General features: G+C 42.1%; 1 protein-coding gene and 1 long non-coding RNA gene across 6 annotated transcripts in view; one reads left to right on the top strand and one right to left on the bottom strand.

Moving 5' to 3' along the window:
* The window catches only part of LRCH1 (leucine rich repeats and calponin homology domain containing 1), a 196,541-nt gene that overhangs the window by 26,237 nt on the left and 146,881 nt on the right, over positions 1–23,423 (top strand). The gene's annotated exons all lie outside the window — the stretch shown is intronic.
* LOC309848669 lies at positions 15,304–21,427 on the bottom strand. The gene is made up of 2 exons (XR_014303198.1): positions 21,322–21,427; positions 15,304–18,112 (listed from the first exon to the last, which is right to left on the bottom strand). It is a non-coding gene; the product is annotated as an uncharacterized lncRNA (long non-coding RNA).

Here is a 23,423-nt window from a genome sequence, read left to right as displayed (position 1 = left end):
CCTGGAGCATCACAGAAGAGGCTTAAGGGGAGGTGAGGCGGGGAGGCCAGGGACAGAGGTGAATGCAAAACAGCAACACAAAGGGACCTGGGAGTTGGGGTAGAGGCGGCAGGCGCACAGGATCTGGACGCAGGAACTGAGAGAGGGCGGTGCAGAAAGACCAGCGACATGCACCAAACGTGTGGCACGTGCCAGGCCTGGCTCCAAGTGCGTGGGACCGATTACTTCATCAGAGTCTCCCAGAGGTCCTGTTAGGCAAAGTGCTCTCACGATCATCCCCATATTAGATGCGAGGAATCTGAAACACAAAAGGGTAGGCGGTTTTTAAGTTGTGACGTGACCCTTTTGGGGACTAACCCCCAGCAGTGTGACTCTAGTTTATACCCTTCACTGTTACACTGTACTGAACAAAGTGTGGGGTAAAAATCACAACCGGAGGCTGCCTCGCACTTCTGATTTTCCCACCCGCCCTCTGGCCACCGTTTCATGCCCACGGACTCCCTCTTTTTGTTGTCTCCTCCTTCCCTTGATTAGGTGGCCCTTCCTTTATATAATCCAAAAGAAATAATTAAAAAAAAATTTTTTTTTTTGAATGAAGTTAAGGGTGTGAGCTAAAAGCTGCTCATTTCACAGGACCCTGGCAATTATAAAAATCTGAGTGTCTTCTGGACACAAAGGACCCTTGTTACCAGGCTTTTCCACCAATGGGAAAACAGCTGTTGCTCTCATCTTTTCTGTCATTTCATCTTTGCAGCGGCCGACTGGTTGCTTTTGAGGTCCATTAGATGTCTTAACAAGGGGATGAGTGTGTTGTTGTTTGAGGGAATTAGTAAGTGTTACCAAGGCTCTCACAGGGGTTGTTGGGCTCAGGAGCCGAGGCTCTGCTCCAGCTTTTCCAACAGCTTACACCACAAAGGCTCGCTCTCTCAGAAGGAAAACAAATGACAGTTCCGTTCAGCCATGGGTGGAGCTAGGAACTGAATACGTTTCTCCAAAATATATTCCCAAGAAATCCCTGTTGATCAAAGCCAGAGGCATCCAGTGTCTGTTTATTGCAGTCTCAAGGAACATTCTGCCACAGATTCTCCAAAGACTGATCTTCCTGTCATAAGACTGCAAACCTTTCTGTCTTTTAAAAGCTTATCAAGTCTCACATTCAACATTTCATTTTGACAGCTACCGAGACAAAGCAGTTTTAGCTTCCTTTGTTTAAAAGGTGTTGGTGACGCGTGCTCTAATCTCATGCCCATTCTCAGTCAGCCGTGTTAAAAGCACTAATATTCTGCTCTTTCCTGGGTGCTAAAGAAATACATACAGCCAGTGAGAATCCCAGCCAAATTTTAAAGAATGAATTTCACCGTACCAAGACACTTTTTTTGCCGAATTAAGTCAGTGATTTATATCATGCCCTGGAGGTCTTGGTTGGGATGTGGGAGTGTAGTTTTGTCTACCTTCTGGGACTCAATTTCCCTTCCAGTCTTTCATACAGAAAGCTGCTAATTCAGGAGCCACTCGTGAGTGTTTGGCTTCAAAGATGGCTTCAGGTTCCTGGCTACACGTGTGAAAGTCCGTGCTCACTCCTGGGCAACTGAGAGTCAATAACACCCCATGGGTTTGTCTTCTATGTCACGGAGTAGATGTTATCGATGTGATTTGATCTGACTCGATCCCTACAAACTTTTGACCTTAATTTTCTATTTTTTTTAAATTTATTTATTTATTTGACAGAGAGTACAAGTAGGCAGAGCAGTAGGCAGAGGGAGAAGCAGACTCCCCACTGAGCAGGGAGTTCGATGTGGGGCTCGATCCCAGGACACCGGGATCATGACCCAAGCCGAAGGCAGTTGCTTAACAGACTGAGCCACCCAGGCGCCGCTTAATTTTCTATTTGTATTTGTGTTACTTGTTAACATTTCCACCAAGATTTGTTGGTTTTGGTGGTGGTTACCAAGATTTTAAACTGTATGGAGCCAGGAAAGTAATTTTTTGCATAATACGTTTTTCCTTTATGTAGAGGAATATTGTTTAGGTGTGTTTTTAGAGGGGATATAGGTAGTGGTTAAGGACCTCACCTCTGAAGTTTCCTCCTTTTTTAAAAAAATTCTTTTAATTTTTTAAGATGTTATTTATTTATTTATTTATTTGAGAGAGAGAAAGAGACAGGAGGAGAGAGAGAAGCAGGCTCCCTGCTGAGCAGGGACACCAATGGGGGACTCTATCTCAGGACCCTGGGATCATGATCTGAGCCAAAGGCAGATGTTTAACGGACTCAGCCACCCAGGCACCCCTAAACTTTCCTCTTCTGATGTAGATCGTGGCCTGTGCACTTGCTATTGTGTGGCCTCAAGCAAGTTCCTTAATCTTTCTGGGCCCTATTTTCTTGTTCTGCAAAATGTGGATGTGAAAAAGATGCTGGGAGATTTAAGGGGATAATCCACTTAAAACTTACTTACTTACTTACTGTCTTGAAAGACAGTAAACATCCAATAAATGCCAACTAATATTATGATGTTTCTATTCATTATTATTTTGTAGATTTTTTATTGTAAACAGGAGAGTAACACATGTAGACCTCTATATTGAGTTATGAATAGAGCAACTAAAGCAGTGAAATCAAACCTTTATTAATCAGGGGCATCTGGATGGCTCAGTCAGTTAAGCATCTGATGTCAGCTCAGGGCCTGATCTTAGGGTCGTGAGTTCAAGCCCTGAGTTGGGCTCCTCGCTGGGCACAGAGCCTACTTCAAGACAAAACAAAACAAAACAAAACCTTATTAATCAAAGAATAATTGAAGAAACTGGATGTGTAGCCTAGAAAAGAAAAAAGAAGTGTAGAAACAAGGGTAGCCATTTTCTAATATCTTAGGAGAAACACATGCCTTTTATTAGAAATTTCTGTTAACTACCAGAAAGACCCCATAAGACTGGAAAAACATTACATTTGTTAGTAAAAATTAATCTGTCTATAACTTTATCCAAAGTTTATATGATTCGGAAATTCTAGACATTGGGACTTGAAGACATAAGGATAATTAAGACATTTAAATTACACTCTATTCCATTTACCACTGGGATAATCGTAATTTTGGCTAGAGAGTGGCTTTCTTCCAGGGAACCTGCAGGTCCTTACACACATAGCCTCATTCCTTCCCACGCGTTCCATGTTCATCTCATTCTTTCACATTTGATTTAAGATCTTGCTACCCAAGGTACGGTCTGGGGAATAGCAGCCCTGGTGTCCCCTGGGAGCTCACAGAGAAAAGTAGAGTCCAACGACACCCCAGACCTCCTGAATCATATCTGCCCAAATGGTGTAGCCTGTGTTGCCAACACTTCCGAGAGGCCCATTCCTTTCTGAAGATGATGCAGGGTCCCCTTGGGCACCATAGGGCCCCCGAGGGTCTCGGCACCTGGGTTCCTCTTCTTAACTGTGCCTCTCTGTGCCTTTGTCCCTTGAGACTTTGTCCCTTGGGTTTCATCCTTGAGTGCTCCAAACTTAATAGCATTTTATTTCTTAGTCTTAACATGGCATTTCAGCCTGGTGACAATTTTATAGTCAAAACCCACACGGTATCTGTTTCATAATGTTTTATAAAGTACTACTTACTATGAAAAAGAGTGGGTCGTCCTGAGATGAAGCTCTGTGTGAATTGTGGGTGGAATTTGTGTGTCAGTCGGGAACTGACGGGGAAGTATATTTTGGTCCGCTAGAAACGTTTCTCCCCAAATTGCTTCCACACAACTACGCAGGGCAAGAGCAGAGAATTCTCAATTTGCTTCACTACTGAAAAGTAAAGGGAAATTTATGGGGTAACAGTGACATTGAGAAGAGGTAGTTCTTGAAGAGAACTGCATTTTTCATAGGTAACTAGAAACATTTCCAGCTTTGAAAATGAACAGATGTCTTCCCCCTTATTATTAGCAAGGTTTTAGAAATGAGTAGGAACAACTTGGTACAATTTTTAACAATACAGTTCGCAACATTTTCAATCTACTTTTTAAGTAAGGTGTTTTAAAAGCAGTTGGCACTTGTATTTCTGCTATTTGGAAGAACACATTCAGCATTTCTGTAATTTGCGACAGTGTTGTAGTAACCAGTATGATCTTCACATTAGTTTTCCCGGGGTGCCTGGGTGGCTCAGTGGGTTGGGCCTCTGCCTTCCGCTTAGGTTGTGGTTTTGGGGTCCTGGGATCGAGCCCCATGGCGGGCTCTCTATTCAGCGGGGAGCCTGCTTCCCCCTGCCTCTCTGCCTGCCTCTCTGCCTACTTGTGATCTCTCTCTGTCAAATAAATAAATAAAAATCTTTATTAAAAAACAAACATTAGTTTTCCTGAATATGCTTTACCTGCATATGTATCATTCACGCAGATAATTTTCATTCTCTTAGTTTGCATTCATCTTTTTGGTTTTGACTAGATTTACTGGGGATAAGGATGAACATTGTCATTTCGCCCCCCTAGGACACTGGTATGATAAGTGTAATTGCACTACTCAGAAATCCTTTCCAGCTGAAGAACAGACCACAGAGACTGTGGTTTAGGTCTTTGTAAATTTTTTTTTTTCCTTTTTAAATTTAAACCATACATTCAGATTTGGTTATGCTTCGCAGGTGTCTGCTTTTAAGAATTTTCTTCACTTCCTGTTCTCCCGGTTTTCAGTTACGAATCAGGCCAGTACTGAGGGGAAAAAAATGCACTTTAAAATTTACTTTTACTTTTCTTTTAGAGCTTTGAAATTCTAAAAGCATCATGGATTCTTTTCACAGGCCATAGCACTAGGATACCATTTGTATCAATAGTCTAGTATCTAGAAATAGCTTGACCTATAGGAGATACAAAACAAATCATTTTAAAAACAAAGAGAGAGGAACAGAAGGACAGACAGGAGGAAGACCAGAGGGTATGACCACAAAGATGGAGCGTTTTGCTTAATTCAATATGGTATTTGTTGATTAGGATGCCTTAGGGAAGGCCACACATGGGTTCCAGGACGGCCTGTCACATGTGGTTGGCAGCCAGGAACAGCCTGAGCAAGGCTGAGGAGGGCTTCACTCATTTGTTCTGCCAGCCAGCTTTGCCTCACTTCCTTCCCCAGCTTCAGGAAGGACTCCCATGTCCTCACCAGCAGCTCTTCCTAATATCTAAACTCCCCAAGCAGAAACGATTGTTAGACGTTTTGTGTAGATCTGGTTCAGGTCATTCAGGATTTTGTTTTAGCTTCAACAGAGGAGAGACAGTGACTCCCACTGGATCTCAGTATCTTTATCAGGAAATCAAGGTGGTAGGCCATCGCTGACTTCAGTTGTACCTTCTAGCTGAGACCCTTGAGATGTGTGGTTTGCTAGGGATCCAGCAGCTCCTGACAGCTGCCCCAAGAAGCTTGTAATTCTAGACCTTTATTTACCAATCCAGGTTGCTTGCCTTGTAAATGTTCTGACACACGGCTTGCTGATGGTGAAGCTTATCTCCATTTGCCCTGATTCTAGAGAAGACTGGAGGGATGGCCTTAGGCTCCATCTTTGTTCTTGACTTTATTTATGTGCCCCACTTTGTGTAGTCTCGGAGTGGCAAATTTCTGCAAAGAAAACACAAATGGATGCCTTCTGCAAAGGCCTGATAGGTTGCACTGCAAATAGAATGCGCAGATTGTTCTGATTAAGTGAAAAAATATTGAGACTTGATAATTGATTTTTGGCATTGATGAATTAAGGCAGATTAGACAGCTCTTTAGGACGCTCCTGATAACCTTGCAGTGCCAAAAGGCATTTTTGAAGAAGGGTCAGAAGAAAATTAATAAGGGTATTGGGACATATTGTGGGTGCCTGAGAGGAGATGTTCGACTCAGTTAAATTTTAGGTTGTCCCTGATTTATGAATGTGTCTCTTAGTCAACACTTCAGTTTTTTCCTTTAGTGACATTTATTAGTCAGGCATTAGAGGCAACTTTCTGAGTTCACTGGCCCTCCCTTATCTGCAGTTTTGTTTTTCCCCATATCAGTTGTCGGCACACCCCGCTCCAGAAGCAGATGCCCCTCCCTGTGACGCCCCGTTAGGAGGTCCGTAGCAGCCCAACGCTGCATCACAGTGCCTATGTCATCCACCCCACTTCTACCCATCGCGTAGGCATTTTATCAACCTCATTCCACCCCAAGAAGGGTGAGTCTATGTAATAAGATCTTTTGAGGAAAGAGAGACCACACTCACATAACTTTTATTATAGTCTATTGTTATATTGTTCTGTTTCATTAAAAGTTATTGTTGTTAGGGGTGCCTGGGTGGCTCAGACGTTAAGCATCTGCCTTGGGCTCTGGTCTTGATCTCAGGGTCCTGGTATCGAGTCCCGGGTCTGGCTCCCGGCAGGAAGCAGGAAGCCGGCTTCTCCCTCTCCTGCTGCCCCTCTCCTGGCTTGTGCTCTCTCTCTCTCTCTTGTTCACCCTTTCTCTCAAATAAGTAAATAAAATCTCAAAACAGAATAGTTGATGTTAATTTCTTACTGTGCCTGATTTATAGGTTAAACAATATCACAGGTGGGTATATGTAAGAAAAAACACAGTCTTTGTAAGTTTCAGTACTATTTGTGGTTTCAGAGATCTACTGGGGGGACTTGGCACGGATCCCCCTCAGGTAAGGGGTGACTTATTGTTATTGTTGTTGTTTTATAACAAGCTTTTATGGAATTTCATTAAATGCTACGAGTTTTTTTGGTGATAAGTTGAAACAAATCTACCCTTCTTTTTGCCACCTGTGACAGTATAGACTTGAAATTAGAGTCTTAGTGTAAGTGAAGGAACTGTGAGAAAAGGTGGAAACACATAGATCACATCATTCTTCCCAGTGTATGAAATTCATAATCTCTCTGCTTCCTCTTCTCAATTGCTGAACTCAGTTTTAGTGTTTCCATTTCATTTTCAATACCACAGTGTTTCAGGGATGAGGGGGCTGTGATTATTTGCATTATGGGGACATTTAAGTATAATTTAGTATGAGAAAAATCAAAGGAATGTGCAGATTTGAGGCTGTATTTCTCCCTTATGTAAATCTAGGCATTTTCTCTGATAGAATCGTAAATGCCAAGCTATTTGATCTTTCCCTACTGACTTATCTTGGAGTATTTATATTTACAACATGCTGTGCAAGAAAGTGTGAACACCATAACCATAGTTTAATGATCATATTAAGTTATAAGATTTTTTTATTTGCATAGTAAATCTGGGATAGATTATAGTAGAAACTCCTACAGATCTGAGATAGGAAAAGTGGTAACAGTTTTCAGAGATAAATAAGTAACCTATTCGTCTGATTAAACGTCTGCTAGTTACAGGAGACGTAATATATAACTTTCCTTTTTTGAGCTTCACTCTTTTGAGTTTCCGCATAGACATGTTTACTTCGTTTTTACATGCTTAAGGTCTTGCAGCATTTGTCCGCCAGCTCCCCAACTAGCTTTTTATTATAAAAGAGATCAAACAGAGAGAAATTGAAAAAACAGTGGACTGGGGCACCTGGGGTTTCAGTGTGTTATGCCATCGGACTCCTGGTTTTGGCTCAGGGTTGTCAGATCGATCCCTGCCTCATGCTCCAGGCTCAGCAGGGAGTCTGCTTGAAGGTTCTCCTTCTCCCTCTGCGCCCCCCACCCCGCTCATGCTCTCTTTCACAGAAATTAATTAATTACTTAATTAAAAAAAGAAAGACTAGTACACAGAACATCTATATATGCACTGCCTAGATTCATTATTAACATTGTGCTGCCATTTGCTGTGTGTGTGTGCACATGCGTGCATGTGTGTGAGGGTGTGAAGGTATACACACGTGTGTGTGTTGCCGAACAATTTGAGGTAAATTGGGGTAAGTGAATACGATGTGACTCCCTACTTTCTTAAACATCTATTTTCTGAAAAAGGACAATCTGCATAACCACAATAAAACTTCAAAATGTGAAAATTAAAAATTTTTCATGGCGGGGCGCCTGGGTGGCTCAGTGAGTTAAGCCTCTGCCTTCGGCTCAGGTCATGATCCCAGAGTCCTGGGATCGAGCCCCACATCGGGCTCTCTGCTCAGCAGGGAGCCTGCTTCCCTTCCCCTCTCTCTGCCTGCCTCTCTGCCTACTTGTGATCTCTGTCAAATAAATAAATAAAATCTTTAAAAAAAAATAAATTAAAAAAATTTTTTTTCATGGCATCTCCTAGCCAGTTCATGTTTGGATTTTCCCAATTGTCTCCAAAATGACTTTTGTGACTGTTTATTTTTTTCTCTGAATTAAGACCCAGTTAGTATTGATGCATTGCAATAATGTTATGGCCCTTTATTCTAGAATCTAGAATGTTCTCTTACATTACATGTATGACCTTGACGTCTGAAAGAGACCAGGCTGTGTGTCTTGGAGAATGCCTCGCACTGAGGATGTTTCTGATGGATTGTTTCCCTTGGGGCCATTCATTCTGTTTCACTCCTATATTTGCTATAAACTAGAAGTTGGGCAAAAAGTTTACAGGTTATTTCTTTTAGAGGTTAAGAAAAAGTGTATGCTGTCTTTTAGGAACAAATTTCCTTAAAGCCCAGACCTCTGTGATAGTGAGTAGAGTGGAGAAGGAAAATGACTTTATTGGAAGGTGAAACTTATAGTCTTCTGATTAGAGTCTCTTCATTTCCAGAGACCTGAAGGAGAAGTCCCATCCCGTCTCCTCTCCTTTGGGCTCCCATGGCACCTAGAGTGTGTGTCACTAGGAGATTTTTTTTTTTTTTTTTTTTGGCTCTATGTGGCAGCTGTCGTGTGTACTTTTTTTGTCTTGCACCGAGCCCATGAGGGTCTGACAGCAGGAACAGTGTTGATTTTATTGGAACAATTCAGTAACCACACTGAATTGCATGATTTTGCTAATTTATTTTTATTTAAAACTTTCTTCTTAAATTGGATGGGGAAAGGAGTTTTCTGGATCTACCACTCAGTTGTCTCTGTCAGGTGGATAGATGTTTTTGCAAAATACCAGATGGATTCACCCTTTCTCCTGTCGTTAGTTTAGCTACTTAGTCACATCTGGTCATCAGGGACCCCCATGTGAATTAAAAAGGTAGGTCTGCCTATCAGCGGGTATGCTAGCTTTTAGGAGTTGATGTGTGTCTTCTCTGAAACCAAGTTTCTGTTGCCCGTGGTTCTGTTTCTCTTAGTGTTTTGCCTGCTATACCCATGGACACATGTAGACTCTCTTCCTTTTCACAGAGCTTGGTGTATCACTTAGACTAAGTCTTTCCTGCACGGACATTCTGATTGACTCTGTGACCTTAAAATGTTGAGCAAGTACACTTTTTTTGTGTGCCCTACAACTTAGCCTAAACTTTGCTATAAATGGCAATGATTCTGAATTGCCTTGGTCCTGTGCCAAATGCTGGAAATAATTTTGGGATATAAAAACACAGCTTTCACATGAAAATATTTATTTTACGGGCAGTTGATAAGCATGCGCGTGTGTTACTCATTTTTATAATGAATTAGTTCCTTTCTTCAATTGCAAGAATAAGCCTTCCTTAATATCCAGTTTGTTGGAGTGGAAATGATTCCAGTAGTAGTATTATGATTTCATTGTGACTCCCTTCTGGAAAGGCATAATGGAATGAAGACTTTAATCAAATCTGAAGAAAAAGAAATAGTACTCTGGATGTGCACTTGATAAAAGGGAAGGTGGCTTTCCGCGTTCACTTTTAAGTATCACTTATTCAGGCAGGCCTCGAGGCTAGCCACCAGGTTCCTCCTGGCAATTAAGATGAGAGTCAGGATTCTGGGGAGTTCTCCGTCTAGCCAACTTAATTAAATTAGAGCTCTTCCACCAGGAAGGGGCCACAGCCAGCAAGCAAGGCAGGCCTGTTGCCTTCAGGCAAGTAAGATATTAACTCCTCTTCCCAGGCGAAGCTGGGTTGTCTTCCTTTATAGTTTAAATATAGTTAAAATAAAATACCAGTTTTATTTTCAATTCAACGAGCTAGGTCAATATCAAGGAAAGGAATATTACAGTTTGAGAAATGAGAGTTCAGTCTTCAGTTTGCGGCTTAACTCCGTGCCATGGTGTCATTGAACTTGGTCATGGATCTAGATGAAGAATGTCCCTGGTTTTCAGGCCTTCCTTACTGTCATGTGGTTATTTAAACAAAAAAAGAGGATTTTGTTTTAAAACGGCAGGATGGGGGTGCCTGGGTGGCTCAGTGGGTTAAGCTGCTGCCTTCGGCTCAGGTCATGATCTCAGGGTCCTGGGATCGAGCCCCACATCGGGCTCTCTGCTCAGCAGGGAGCCTGCTTCCTCCTCTCTCTCTGCCTGCCTCTCTGCCTACTTGTGATCTCTGTCTGTCAAATAAATAAATAAAATCTTTAAAACGGCAGGATGGGTAACACTTCCTACCCAGCCTTACTTTCTGCCACTCAGTCCTTATTTGGAACATAGTGTTGTTGAGTGCGATATTGAGGTCTTACGAATAAATCTTCTTACTGGTATGCGTAGTTGGATAGATTTTTGAAGTGTATCATCTCTTCACATTCACAGAGAAGCATGGTCTCCTGGCTTTGGGTTGCTAATTTTTTTTAACAACAGAGGAGCATTGCTGACTCCTGTCAGGGCTAATAGGCGCAGTCTCGGGAGATAACATTACAATTTCACCACTTACGACTCCTAGAAATGTCACGCCCATGACAGTGCCCTGTGATATGTGCCACTGTAGTCCATCCTTATAGCTGCTAGACTTCCCTTTTCCATTTCAGGCAGGGGTGCTGAGTTCTTGTTCTCTCTATACAAAGGGGATGTATCCTGTGTACAGATACTGGGGTTCCCTGTGGCTGCCAGCACTGGCCTTTAGAGTCACACTGATCTGGAGAATTTATTTAATCCCTTTCTGCCTCTGTTTCTTATCTGTAAGGTGGGGTTAAATTGCTAGAGCATGTTAAACATTTAGGAGGTATGTTATAAATGGCACTTTAGCTTTATACTGATGAGGGAGCAGGAGGCTGGCTGAGGACAGAGCAAAAGCTGGCGCTTTGCAACCCCCTCTTCACCTCCCCTCCATATGTGTAGCATTCCTCAGGCACCCCTGACTGCCATAAAACGATAAATAGTTAACTTGCAGAGATCACAATCCTGCAGAACAGGAATCTCCCTTGCTTTACAGATGTCCTAGAGACCTAAACAGGGAGGTTACCTTATCGATAGCACAAATTTCCAGAGGCAAATAACTCTCAGTTCCTGAAGCCCTAATGTCTCTCTCCCACCATAAACTGGAGGAGGCTGAGGTAGAAGGGAATGTAAATGATAGCAGGATCATAACACCCCACCAAGAATCTCCCAAATATCTTGGTGTTAATGCCTGACCTAAAGATGACATTGATCAAGCCATAAGGGCAAGTCCTCCCCCCACCCCCCGGCACCTTGTAGGCCCTCCTTAACATGTGAAGACTCTGTTGAAACCTCCCATCCCTTCACCATCCCCCCAACCGCAAGGTATATAACCTGCCTACCCTCACAACCCGGGGCAGCAGCTCTTCCTGCCCACGGGTCCTGTCCCCGTGCTTTAATAAACCACCATTTTGCACCAAAGATGTCTCAAGAATTCTTTCTTGATCATTGGCTCGGGATCTCAGCCCACCAAATCTCACCTAGATTCTAGAACTTCATCAATACTGCTTATATTTCTGCGAGTTTTATTATTTTGAACCCCTCCTTTGGTCATGTCCTGCTTCTCCCCAGTCCATGTTCTCAGAGGTGAACACCTTTGGTGATTCCCTACTGCTTCTGGGTTAAAATCCAAATTCTTTAGTTGGTCATATGAGGCTCCCAGTGATCTGCCCCCATCTTACCTTTCTGGGCTCATGCTTCCCCTTCCTGCTTGGATTGTATGGAAAATGTGGACCAGCGGCCATACCACACACGCCACTGAATTTATAGCTTCCGTATTTTGTGGGTTCTCTCCACCCAAAACTCCCTCATGACCTGTGTTCCTGCCCCTTCTCCGTCTGGCCTGTCCCCTCCAATTTCCACCTGCCCAAATCCCCTTGTGCCTTCTGGGTCCTGTGCCCCAGGGTAGGTTTTCTTGTTTCCCTGCCAACTGAAAATAATGTCGTCCTCCTCTAAATTGCTAACCCTATTTTTACAGTTCTCTTAAAACCCTAAGGAACTTTATTTAGAATTCAAATCGTTAATAATATTAAACAGTGTTCAGTACTTCTATTTATTCAATAAGAAAGTTTGTCAATGTACAGCTCACCCTCGAACAACCTGGGTTTGAACTGTGAGGGTCCACTTACAAGTTGATTTTTTCAATAAATACAGTGCAGTACTGTAAATGTACTTTCTTTTCCTTATAATTTTCTTAGTAACATTCTCTTTTCTCTAGCTTGCATTACTGTAAGAATACAGTATATAATACAAATAACATCCAAAGTAGTTGTTAAATCGACTGTTTATGTTATTATGTTATTATTAACCAGTAGGGTTTCCTGTCAGCAGTAGGCTATGAATAAGTTCTTTGGGAGTCAAGGTATATGAATTTTCCCCTGTGTGGGGGTTGGGGGTGGGACAGGATTGGTACTCCTGATCCGTACGTTGTTCAAGGGTCAGCTGTATTTTCAAACATTTTCCAGCAAGGATTGAAACTAAAATGTTTGTTTTATCTTTTTTTTTTTTTTTTTAAACTTGCTTTCCTAAGAGCTGAATTGATTAGACAAATTGAGTTAACTAGAACATGTTATTCTTCAAACATTTCTTTGAATCCCAGCACTTGGTAGCCGATGAGGTCATTCCGGAGAATACAAAGGCAGGAGTGAAAAAGTCTGTACAGAGAGTCACTGAATTTTAGAGCCGGGAGAAACCAACGTGACTTTCATGAACCATCACCGTGATCTGAAAAAAGCTCAATCTCAGAAAAGTGAGGCAGTGTTCTGAATAATTTTATTCTGTGGGTTGACCCAAGGAGCTGGTTTCTCTAGGGGCTGCCTAGTAAACCAGTGGGCACACTGGAACATTCGCAGAATGCCCCCGTAGCCTACTGCCCCACCTGCAGCGTGGTCCAGGTGGGGACCATCCTTCCTGAGGGAAGGTCTTGAGATGAAGCCGATGCTTCCATGACAAGTCCAGGGGGCACTGAATTGCCCCTGGTGGACCCATATTTCATTTCTAGTCTCTCTTAGTTTCTTCTTCTCTTCTTCTGAATTTTAATTCACTCTGGTTTGATTTCATATTTGTTCACTGTGGTAGCTCTGTTTCAGTAGGCCCACAGTAATGATAGAGATAAAAACACTGCTTTTTGTTAGCTATCTTTTGGATCATATATCATTTCCTGTAAGAAGCCAATTTTAACTTGATGTGATAAAATTTAAGGATATCATTATGGATAAGTATTATAACTTCAAATGTTTCAAGATTTGAAATGTGATAGTAATACATAATAATGCATAATACATAATAATACATAGTAATACATAATAGTAAAGTAAGGTTAACTCACATATGGCATTTACTATGTGACAGGAAAAATTTTACGTATTTTACATATTTGGTTGACCTATTTAATTCTCACAGTGATCCTGTGAGGTAATGACTGTTACTATCCTCACTGAAGCACAGAGAGCTTAAGTGACTTGGCTAAGATCACACAGCCAGTAAATGGAGGATTTGGGATTTGAACCCAGGCAGTCAGACTCCAGGAAACAAGTCAAGATATCCATAGTTCTTTCCTGTATTACCTGTAATCTTTCTGTTTGGCCCTGGACCCCTTCTTAATTTCAGAAAAAAAGGTGGAAAGTGCATGTTTAACATTGAAACAAAATAAGAATGATAAGTGAAATTTAAGAAACAAAACAGGATCACAGGGGAAGAGAGGAGAAAATAAAACAAGATGAAACTTGAGAGGGAGACAAACCATAAGAGACTCTTAATCATAGGAAACAAACTGAGGGTTACTGGAGGGGAGAGGGTAGGGGGATGGGCTAACTTGGCGGTAGGCTTGAAGGCAGGCACGTGATGTCGTGAGCACTGGGTGTTATAGAAGATTAATGAATCACAGATCTGTACCTCTGAAACCAATAATACATGATATGTTAATTAACTAAATTAAAATAAAATTAAGAATGTACTGTAATTTTCAAACAAATAAGGCATTGTTCCAAACATATTATTTACTTATAAAGTTTTTAAGAAAGCCACCTTGGGACAGATGTGAGACCCTTATTTTTGGACTAGTGCTAGTGCTACTTGAACTCAAAGAAAAATTCAGTGAGAAGATCTTTGTAGAGTAATAAGTGATTTCTTATCTCCCTGGAGAATAAAGACCCTGGACTTCAAGTCACTGCATGCTACCTCCTTGAGAGAGGCAGGGCCTTCAGACAGACAGCAGGTGCCCTGGGAGCTTGGTGGAGGGAGAGGTGACTTCTGGCTGAATCTGACAATAGAATTGAATATTTCAAGTTTCTCAGGTTGACTGAATTAGTCCCTATGACTTCATAAGGGACTGCTTCGGTTAGCTGCGGTGAATAAAATCACTGAATTACAATGGCTGCAAATCCTGAAGAAGACAGTTGCCCCTACTTTTCAAGTATATCACTGCTGCTTTCTAAAAATAAAACCTATCTAGCTCTGAAATGTGAGGACTGTAGTAAGATCAGATAACAAGAATGTAATTTAGGGAAACCTGATTGGCTCCAGTGTAGGTGGCTATTCAGTCTACATCTATAAAAGGAGTCTCATAAATAGATTTGATCTGAGTCCCATTGATAGTATTTCCAGTACTGCTTTCCCTTCCTCGAACTTTCTAGGCTCTGGATTTTCTCCTACCTTATTCTGATTTTACAGACCTTAGTTAGTTCCCAGCTTCATGATGATCACTAGATTTGCTTTTTCCTTGGTCACAGTAGGGTTTAACTTCCTATTATTTCTGGCCCCAGACTCTTTCAAGAGCCATATTCCTTTATGGCAGACTGGAACAAATGCAACTGTGGGTGACCCTTTTTCTCTCTCTGCGGAGCCAAGAGGATGAATGGGCCCGGTGCCAGCTTCACTGATCGTGCTGCCTATAAACTATAAAGCTGCCCTCATCAGGTCCTAGACCCACTTCCTCGCCACTAATGGGCCAGACCTGCTTTGCCCTCCCAGACCATTTTCGGATTCTCCTCCAGGTTGTATGCCCTGATTGCATATGCAGAATGGGTAGCAGAGCAGGTGCCATGTGGCTTTGTGTTCTTGTCAGCCTCTTCACTTAGGACTGGAGATGGATACAAACTAACCTTTGTAGCTCTCCTAGGCTTATTACTGACATCTGTTCCGCCTGATCATACCTAGCTCTCTGCAGCCACATCTGCACTTTAAACTTCCACCTGCCTTTTTGTTTTCAGTGTAGTTTTAGATTTCGTTTGTTTTTCACTGTGAGCTCAGAAGAGAAGATGGGTTCCAGCTATGACTCAGGGTGAGTTCCTGTGTCCTAATTCTGTAACTCTGGAGCATTCGCACCTGACAGGAATTGACTCAAGGAAACGAAAAGAACAGGAAAGGCCCTAGGCACATACCGGCCAGCCCAGACACGGACTTTTGCTGGCGACGGGCATAGAGCAGAATCAGCCATGTGAAATCAAAACATGGCTTGACGTTTTTTCTTTGACTATTTCGTGTAGGAAAGGGAGGATAAAGAGTTATCAGTGGTGAGCATAGCATGACAGTTAAACACAGTAAATCACAACTTTAGTGCTCCAAAGCTTTTTTAGTTGTGATGTCAAAAAGTCTTTGAGAAGGTAGCCAGTTTTGAGACTTTTAAAAAGCAGAAGTGTTAGGGAACAGGGTTTCCTATGTTAGTCGGAGAGTGGCAAGGAGGTGGGGGCTGAAAACGGTCTGGCTGTGACTGAGGAGGGAGCCAAAAAGAAAAGAAAAAAAAAAAAGGCTCCTTCCTTAAAAGCAGGCACATCTCAAGTGCTTATCTCTTTGATTGTAAAAGAGTGAATCTTGAACTTTCCTGCAGTTCTGAAGAAGTGTTGTGATCCTGATGAACTCCCAGGGTACCTGGTGCCTCTTCTGTGTGCCCCTAAATGTTTTCTGCCTGGAGGAGGTGGCATGATTTGGTCCAGTCTCAGACAGTGATGGTAAAATAGCGTCTTGACTTCTCCAGAGAGATAAAAAAATAATTTGTTACTGTGTAAGGATCTTATAGCAGTTGCGTTACATCTGGCACATTTCCCTTTTTTGTAGTGCACCTGGTGTTGCCATGGATATGGTAAATGGGAAAAAGTAGGGCATTTTTTCAATTTTGAATTTTATCTTTAGCATGTATATGGAAATGAAATGTGCAGAAGCACAGAGACCTCTTTGTTAGAGTGTGAAAGAATGCCCATGAATTCTAACTGCAAATTACATTCAGATGAGACTTGAAAGGGGACGATTTGAGGAAGTGCCTTCTGGAGACTGTGGGAAATCCCATCGTGGGTAGACCAGCGGCCGTTTGTTGGATCAAAGTCACAGAGATGTAGTGGTTGGTGCTGGTAGTCAAGTCTGCTGGGTCTGTGGTGGTCAGTGACTTGCCTAGTGCTTGGGCTTCTGAATTTGGGGAGCAAGAGGAGCATTTCCCCTGCCCCCAGCAGCCAGTGACTTGTGCCCTGTGTGTGCAGCTCAAAACACTGGAATTTTCAAATGGCTTTTAAAAGGGTCACTACTAATAGGTTTAAATAGATTTTGTATTTATTATCATAAGCTTAAGTGTGGGAAAGTTCCCAAGTCAGCAAAGACAGTAGATCTTCATCACTTGTGGCTTCTGTTTTTGTGAATTTTCCCACTTGCTGAGGCTCATCTGTAACCCCTGTATGAAGCCAATCAGTACCCATGGTACTTCTGTGGTCATTTGTGGGCATGTGTAGGGATGGCAGAAAATTTGAGATGCTAAAGGTTGAGGTTGGACTAGGCGATGCTTCAGCTTCTTGCTTCAGCTCTCATGTTGTGTCCTTTACAGTTGGGCCACCCTTTTTGCAGTTTCTGTGTTTTTTTTTTTTTTAGTGATGTCACTATTTAAAATGATGAGCCTGGTGGTGGGTATTATGGAGGGCACGTATTGCATGGAGCACTGGGTGTGGTGCATAAACAATGAATCTTGGAACACTGACAAAAATAAAATAAAATTAAGATGTTAAAAAAAAAAGTGCTCCCAGCTAGTGCTAAAGTGCTGCCTAGTGTTCTAAGTGTAAGACCCAAATAATACAAAAATACTAATTTAAAGGGATACATGCACCCCCATATTTAGAACGACATTATTTACAATAGCCAAGTTAGGGAAGCAGCCCAAGTGTCCATCGACTGACGAATGGATAAAGATGTGGCATATGTTTATATACAATGGAAAATTACTCAGCCATAATAAAAAATGAAATCTTGCTATTGGCAATGACCTGGATGGAGTTAGAGAGCATTATGCTAACTGAAATAAGTCAGTCAGAGACAGACAAATACCATATGATCTCACTCCTATGTAGAATTTAAGAAGCAAAAGAAACAAGGAAAGGGAAGAAAAAGAGAGAGAGGCAAACCAAGAGCCAGATTCTTAACTATAGAGAAGAAACTGATGGTTACGGGGGAGGGGAAGGGCGGAGCGATAGGTGATACAGGTGATGGGGATTAAGGAGGGCACAAGTGATGAGCAGCAGGTAATCTTTGAAAGTGTTGAATCACTATATTTCATACCTGAAACTAATATTACACTCTATGTTAACTAACTGGAATTTTAAAAAAAATTTTTAAAGTAAGGTGTGGTGTGTCTTTTCAAGAAAATGTATATGTTAGGCAGCTTTGTTCAGGTATGAGTTTATAGTTCCTATACTATGGGTGCAGTACTAATGGATCAACAACCTATTTCAACTATGGAGTTTTATTTTTGTTACTTTTCATTAGTTTTTAAAGACTTATTTATTTTGAGAGAGAGTACATGAGCGCGGGGGGCAGGAGGAGCAGAGGGAGAAGGAGCGAGAGGAAAGAAATCTCAAGTGACTCCTCGCTGAGTGCAGAGCTCCACCCAGGACTCCATCTCAGGACTCTTGAGATCATGATGTGAGCCGAAATTGAGAGTCAGATGCCCAACTGACTGAGCCATCCTGGTGCCCCAAATAAGAGGTTCTGGAACAGAAACACAAAAACAAGGTAATGTATTGATGGGTTGACTAAAATGTGACTGGAGGTATGCAAGGACCCTAACCCTGTATGTTCAATAGTAACAGTGCTTTGGTATTTGCTAAAGGTGACTTTGTAGGACAGAATTACCACAAATTATGAAGATCAACCATACGTGGGAGCTCCTTTCCATCCATCCCACCTGTTTTCTCTAACATTTCCGAGAGCATAGCTAGATGTTTCAACCATAGTACGTCACTGTCAGGACAGGAAGTTCTGGGAAACTGTGGTCGGGGGTGGGTTGGTCTGTCATTACCAGTGTGGAAATGTAATGGTGTGCCGGTCAGGAACCACACATCTAGCAAAATGTAGCAGAATTTAAACTTCACAGTTTCTGAGGCCATTTCAGAGTAAGCCCATGTATTATGTTCCTTTTTCTCCACAAGTTCCAGAAACACCACTTTTTTATATGTAAAATGGCCTCTTTCAGGCCACCGTGGGGGTGGTTTTTCTCTGGTGCTCTTGTAGCCTGCATGTCCCAGTTCAGCATACAATCAGTATAAAAATAGGCAGCCCAGGAACTTGGCCGTCGGGGAGGGGGGTGGGGATGGTGCAGATTTAGAGAAAACTTCTGCCTCCAAATGGATGATATTCTACAGGCTCAAGAAAAAGTCCAGTTTCAGAAAATTCAAGGGAAAAGGGAAAAAGTCCCTTTCCATACTCCCTACAACTTTTCCTTTTGTAGTTTCACACCCCACCCACCACCCCATTGCACCCCCTGAAAAAGGAAAGGACACAAACAGAACAGCCTTGTTCTGTGTTTTGAGGAAATGGTTTTGGGAGGCTGTTTTTGGACAGTGAATTAACGTGTCGGGACTTCCGGGATGGGCTTTCAGGAAGAGAAATGTCTGCTGTTGCAAAGCCTATGGTTCAGCTCTTAACAAGCTGTCCTCTGCTTACAGAGCCGTGGGTGGCGCTGTGGTCTACACCCCAGAACAAAACACCGGGGTGTGTGTGTGTGTGTGTATGTGTGTGTGTATGTGTGTATTTTTTAAATTGTGGAAAAATACACATAAAATGTATTACCTTATCTACTTTAACTGTTCCGTTCAGTAGTAGTGTTCAATATATTCGTGCTGCTGGGCAGCCAGTCTCCACAACTCTTTACATCTTGCAAAACCGAAATTTTGGACCCTATTCTCCCTGCTCCCAGATCTTGGAAACCACCATTCTACTTTGTTATGCATGAATTTGACTACTCTCCAAAATTCTTATCAGTGGAATCATTCAGTGTTCATCTTTTGGGGACTGGCTTCTTTCACTTAGCGTATCATGTCTTCAAAGTTCATCCAGGTTGTAGCATATATAGCAAAATTTCCATCCTTTTAAAAACCGAATACTATTCCCTTGAATGTATATATCACATTTTGCTTATCCATTTATCTGTGGGTGGACACTTGGGTAGTTTCCATCTCTTGGCAGTTGTGAACAATGCTGCTGTGAACGCGGGCGTAAAAATATGTTTGAGTCCCTGCTTTCAATTCTTTGGGTATATACCCAGAAGTGGGATTGCTGAATCATATGGTAATTCTATTTTTAACCTTTTGAGGAACCACTGTGCTGAGTTCCATAGCAGCCGTGCCATTTTACATTCCCACCAACAGTGCCCACGGGTTCCAGTTTCTCCACATCCTTGCCAACACTGGTTATTTTCTGTTGTTGCCTCATTTTTGATAGTAGTCCTCCTCATGGGTGTAAGGGATCTCACTGTGGTGCTGATTCTCTTTTTCCTAATAATTAGTGATGTTGAGCATTTCTTCATGGGCTTCTTGCCGTTTGTATAGTATCTTGGGAGAAATGTCTACTTCAGTTTTTTGCCTGTTTTTTAATTGTGTGGTTTTATTGTTGTTGAGTTGTGATTCTTCTTTGTATGTTCTGGATATTAAGTGTTAAATGTGCTTGTTATGTTGAATGTTAAATGTGTTAGTCCTTTAAAGGAAAATGATCCTATTCTATTACCTCACGCCAGGGCCTTGCCTGGGTGACATTTTGCCTTTGTAGTGTCTAAGGCCATCTTTAGGCTTTGCGATGTGCTTTAACTATGTGGGCCAGGCTTTTAAACACAAAAATATCAACATTTTTATCCTAGTAATGTCTTTAGGGTTTGGGAATGCAGCTTTCTGTCTTTCAAATCTTGATGTTCTTTGGGTTTCTTTCTTTCTTTTTTAAGATTATATTTATTTATTTGACAGAGAGCGAGATACAGGTAGGCAGAGAAGCAGGCAGAGAGAGAGGAGGAAGGAGGCTTCCTGCTGAGCAGAGAGCCCCATGCGGGATTTGATCCCAGGATCCTGAGATCATGACCTGAGCTGAGGCAGAGGCTTAACCCACTGAGCCACCCAGGTGTCCTTCTTTGGTTTTTTTTTTTTTTTTTTTTTTTTTTTTTGGAAATGCCTTCTGAACAGTTGCATTTGAAATCTTTCAGGTATTTTGCAGTAGTTTTCCCAGATAGTTGGATTACTTCGTGCCAAGGATAACAGAGTTGGGATTCAAGACCATGAATTGCAGGATCAGCCCTTCCAAGGAAGTATTTATTTTTATTCATTTTTGTTCGCTTTTCCTCGGGTCACCATCCTTATTGCTTCTCCCTTTGCTGCTATTCCCTTAAACTGAGTTTACTACTGAGCCTAGAGAGTGTTTTCTAAGCTTTTAAAATCATGACTCGCAGTAAGACATACACTTTACATCCTAGCCAGTTTCACAAATACATATACACACGCACAACTGAACTTAAAGTACTTGTAAGGAGTATAATAGTTCTTGCTAAGGATATATATTTCCTTTTGTGTGTTTGTGTGTTTGTGTGTTCTGTCATGATAGTCAACTTTTCTGCCTTTGACTGATTGCCTGTTGCTGGGGATTCTGTCCCATGTTAAAGCAGTTTGATCGCTAAAGTCATGCTGGCTCAAGTTGCTATTGAATTTTACCTGCACTGTTGCTCCTTGGAGGGTGGGAGCAGACAGAAGGTTCCATAGTGTGTGGAGGGAGAGGTTGCTCACAAAGGAAGTCTCAGCAGGATGGAAATCGCCTAGCGTCCCTTAAAAGCATAGGTTCATGCATTAAAAGCATAGGAATAGCATCCTGTCACCCACTTAGCGCATGCTTTGAGGGGAGGCTCTGATTCCCTTTTCTCTCTCTTTCCCACAGGTACTCACACAATGTGTGGAGAAAATGCATTAGCCTTAGGTCTGGTAGAGCCCTTTAATTGTCCCTCTTCTTTTCTGCAGTGCCTTTTCTTCCTTCCTACAGAGAACATAGTTTTATCCAGCAAGAGATAAACAGACTGTCTGGAATGACCTGGGGGGTAACTGTCCTGGGAGGTGGAGACCGCCCAGAGGTAAAAGTTTATGTTTGTGGCAAGTTGGTGAAAAGACTCTTTAAATTAAGGAAAAGTAAGATGACAGAATTTTTAAAAATGAATACAGGGGATGATTAGCAATGATCTAATTGATCAGAGAGAAAGAGGGGCTTTAGCTGGCTTTTAAATATCACCTAAGATTGCTTTAATGTCCTCTGGCAATCTGAATTTTTTTCTCCAATCCTTTTAAGTCCAGATGGGGTTTGGTTCCCCCTGAAATGTCACAAAACCATGAAAGTATTTGATTCCTAGGTTAACAAGGAGTTCCAGGGCCATGTTTAGGTGGCCGGCTGCCCCCGACCTGCCAAGGCCAGTCCTGCTGAGTTTCTTTGCCTCTGGGAAGATCCTGCAGAACCAGGGGACGTTTTGTGGGTGACAGGTCTCTCTGCAAGGTCACCAGTGCCTGGGGTGTTGGGAACATGAGCTTGGCTGGCATCCTGGTGTCAACACTGCTGCCTAACTCTGGAAATCAGCTAATGAGCCCAAGTTTTTCAGCTACTTTCTTTTTTATTGGGAGGAAAGAGCCTGTTTTGGTAAACCTGAGAATGAATACCTCGTCTGTTTTAACCTGGATGTTTCTGTGTCTCCCTTACGTACGGCATTGTCATATAAATTAGAGATCATGGATCTGGCTGTAGTTTAATAGTGGTTACATGGGATGTGGATTCAAAAGATCAGAATTTGAATCTCATTCTATCCATGTATTGAGGAAGCCACTTAACCTGCCCATTCCTAAGCTAAGAATAGTTGGCCCTGAGGAATCCTTCGTTCAAATTAAAAAGAGCCTTGAATTTTGAAGGTGGAAAGGTCTTTGCAGAGGATCTAGCTTTGTAGTATGACTGAGACCCAGAGAGATTGAAGTGCATTTTTGTTGTGCCTTACTGTGACAGTGGTAGTGCTATATCACCACCCAGAATGTGTCATTTAATCTGGAATAGAGTGCCCATAGGATTAAGTGGACTGGTTCTGGATTATTCTATAGTGGATCTAAATTATTCCCCTGCAGTTTATTGTCTCTGTAACCTTAGACAACCTACTTAACTTCCTACAGACTTAGTCTTCCCATGGCATTAAATAATAAGAGTGTTTTGGTTTTGTTTTTTTTTTTTAGCTTACAGGGGTGTGGTGAGGATCAAATGAGGTAAATTTATGTAAAGCTCTTAGCACAAGGGCTGGTGCCCAGAAAATGCTCGATGTCATTTTTTCCTAATCAAAGGACATTGCTTTCGTGGTGCCTGGGTGGCTCAGTTAGTTACGCCTCCAACTCTTGGTTTCGGCTCAGCTGATGATCTCAGGGTCATGAGATCGGGTCCCACATCAAGCCCCACATCAGGCTCAGCGCTCAGCGTGGAGTCGGCTTGAGATTCTGTTCCCCTTCCTCTCCTTCCCGCTCTGCCTCTTCCCCTGCTCACATGCATGTGTGCATGTGTGCACGCTCTCTCTCTTTCTCTTTTTCTCTCTCAAATAAATAGAATCTTTAAAAGGGGGGCTCATTGCTTTTGATCCCCTTCCAGCAATATGTTTTCTGAAGTTTTCCATGGTCACAGTGGTTTTGATAGCCTTTGTTCAGTACTTAAGATTAACCACAAGAAAAGGGAAATACATTAAATAAGTTTATTTTTTGCCGAATACATGGCAATACATACCGAATACATGGTATTTTTATAATAAAATGACTGCATTTTGTGGCTCCATCTTTTAAGTAACTGCCTGTTGCAGTTTCCCTGACCTTCTTCATTTTATGCTCAGAGATATGGACAGTCTCCAGATCACTTCTTTCTGGCATGGCATTATATTTGGAGCATGGGTGTGTCTGATCACTATGGGAGTAACAAAGCCACACTGTGGAGATCTGAGGTATCGGGAAGCTGTCCAGTTTCCTCCGCCTGACCCTGACTC

The sequence above is a fragment of the Mustela nivalis genome (genome assembly GCF_964662115.1).
Source record: "Mustela nivalis genome assembly, chromosome: 15".
In the NCBI taxonomy this organism is placed as follows: domain Eukaryota; kingdom Metazoa; phylum Chordata; class Mammalia; order Carnivora; family Mustelidae; genus Mustela; species Mustela nivalis.
This window is presented reverse-complemented; position numbering and strand designations above follow the sequence as displayed.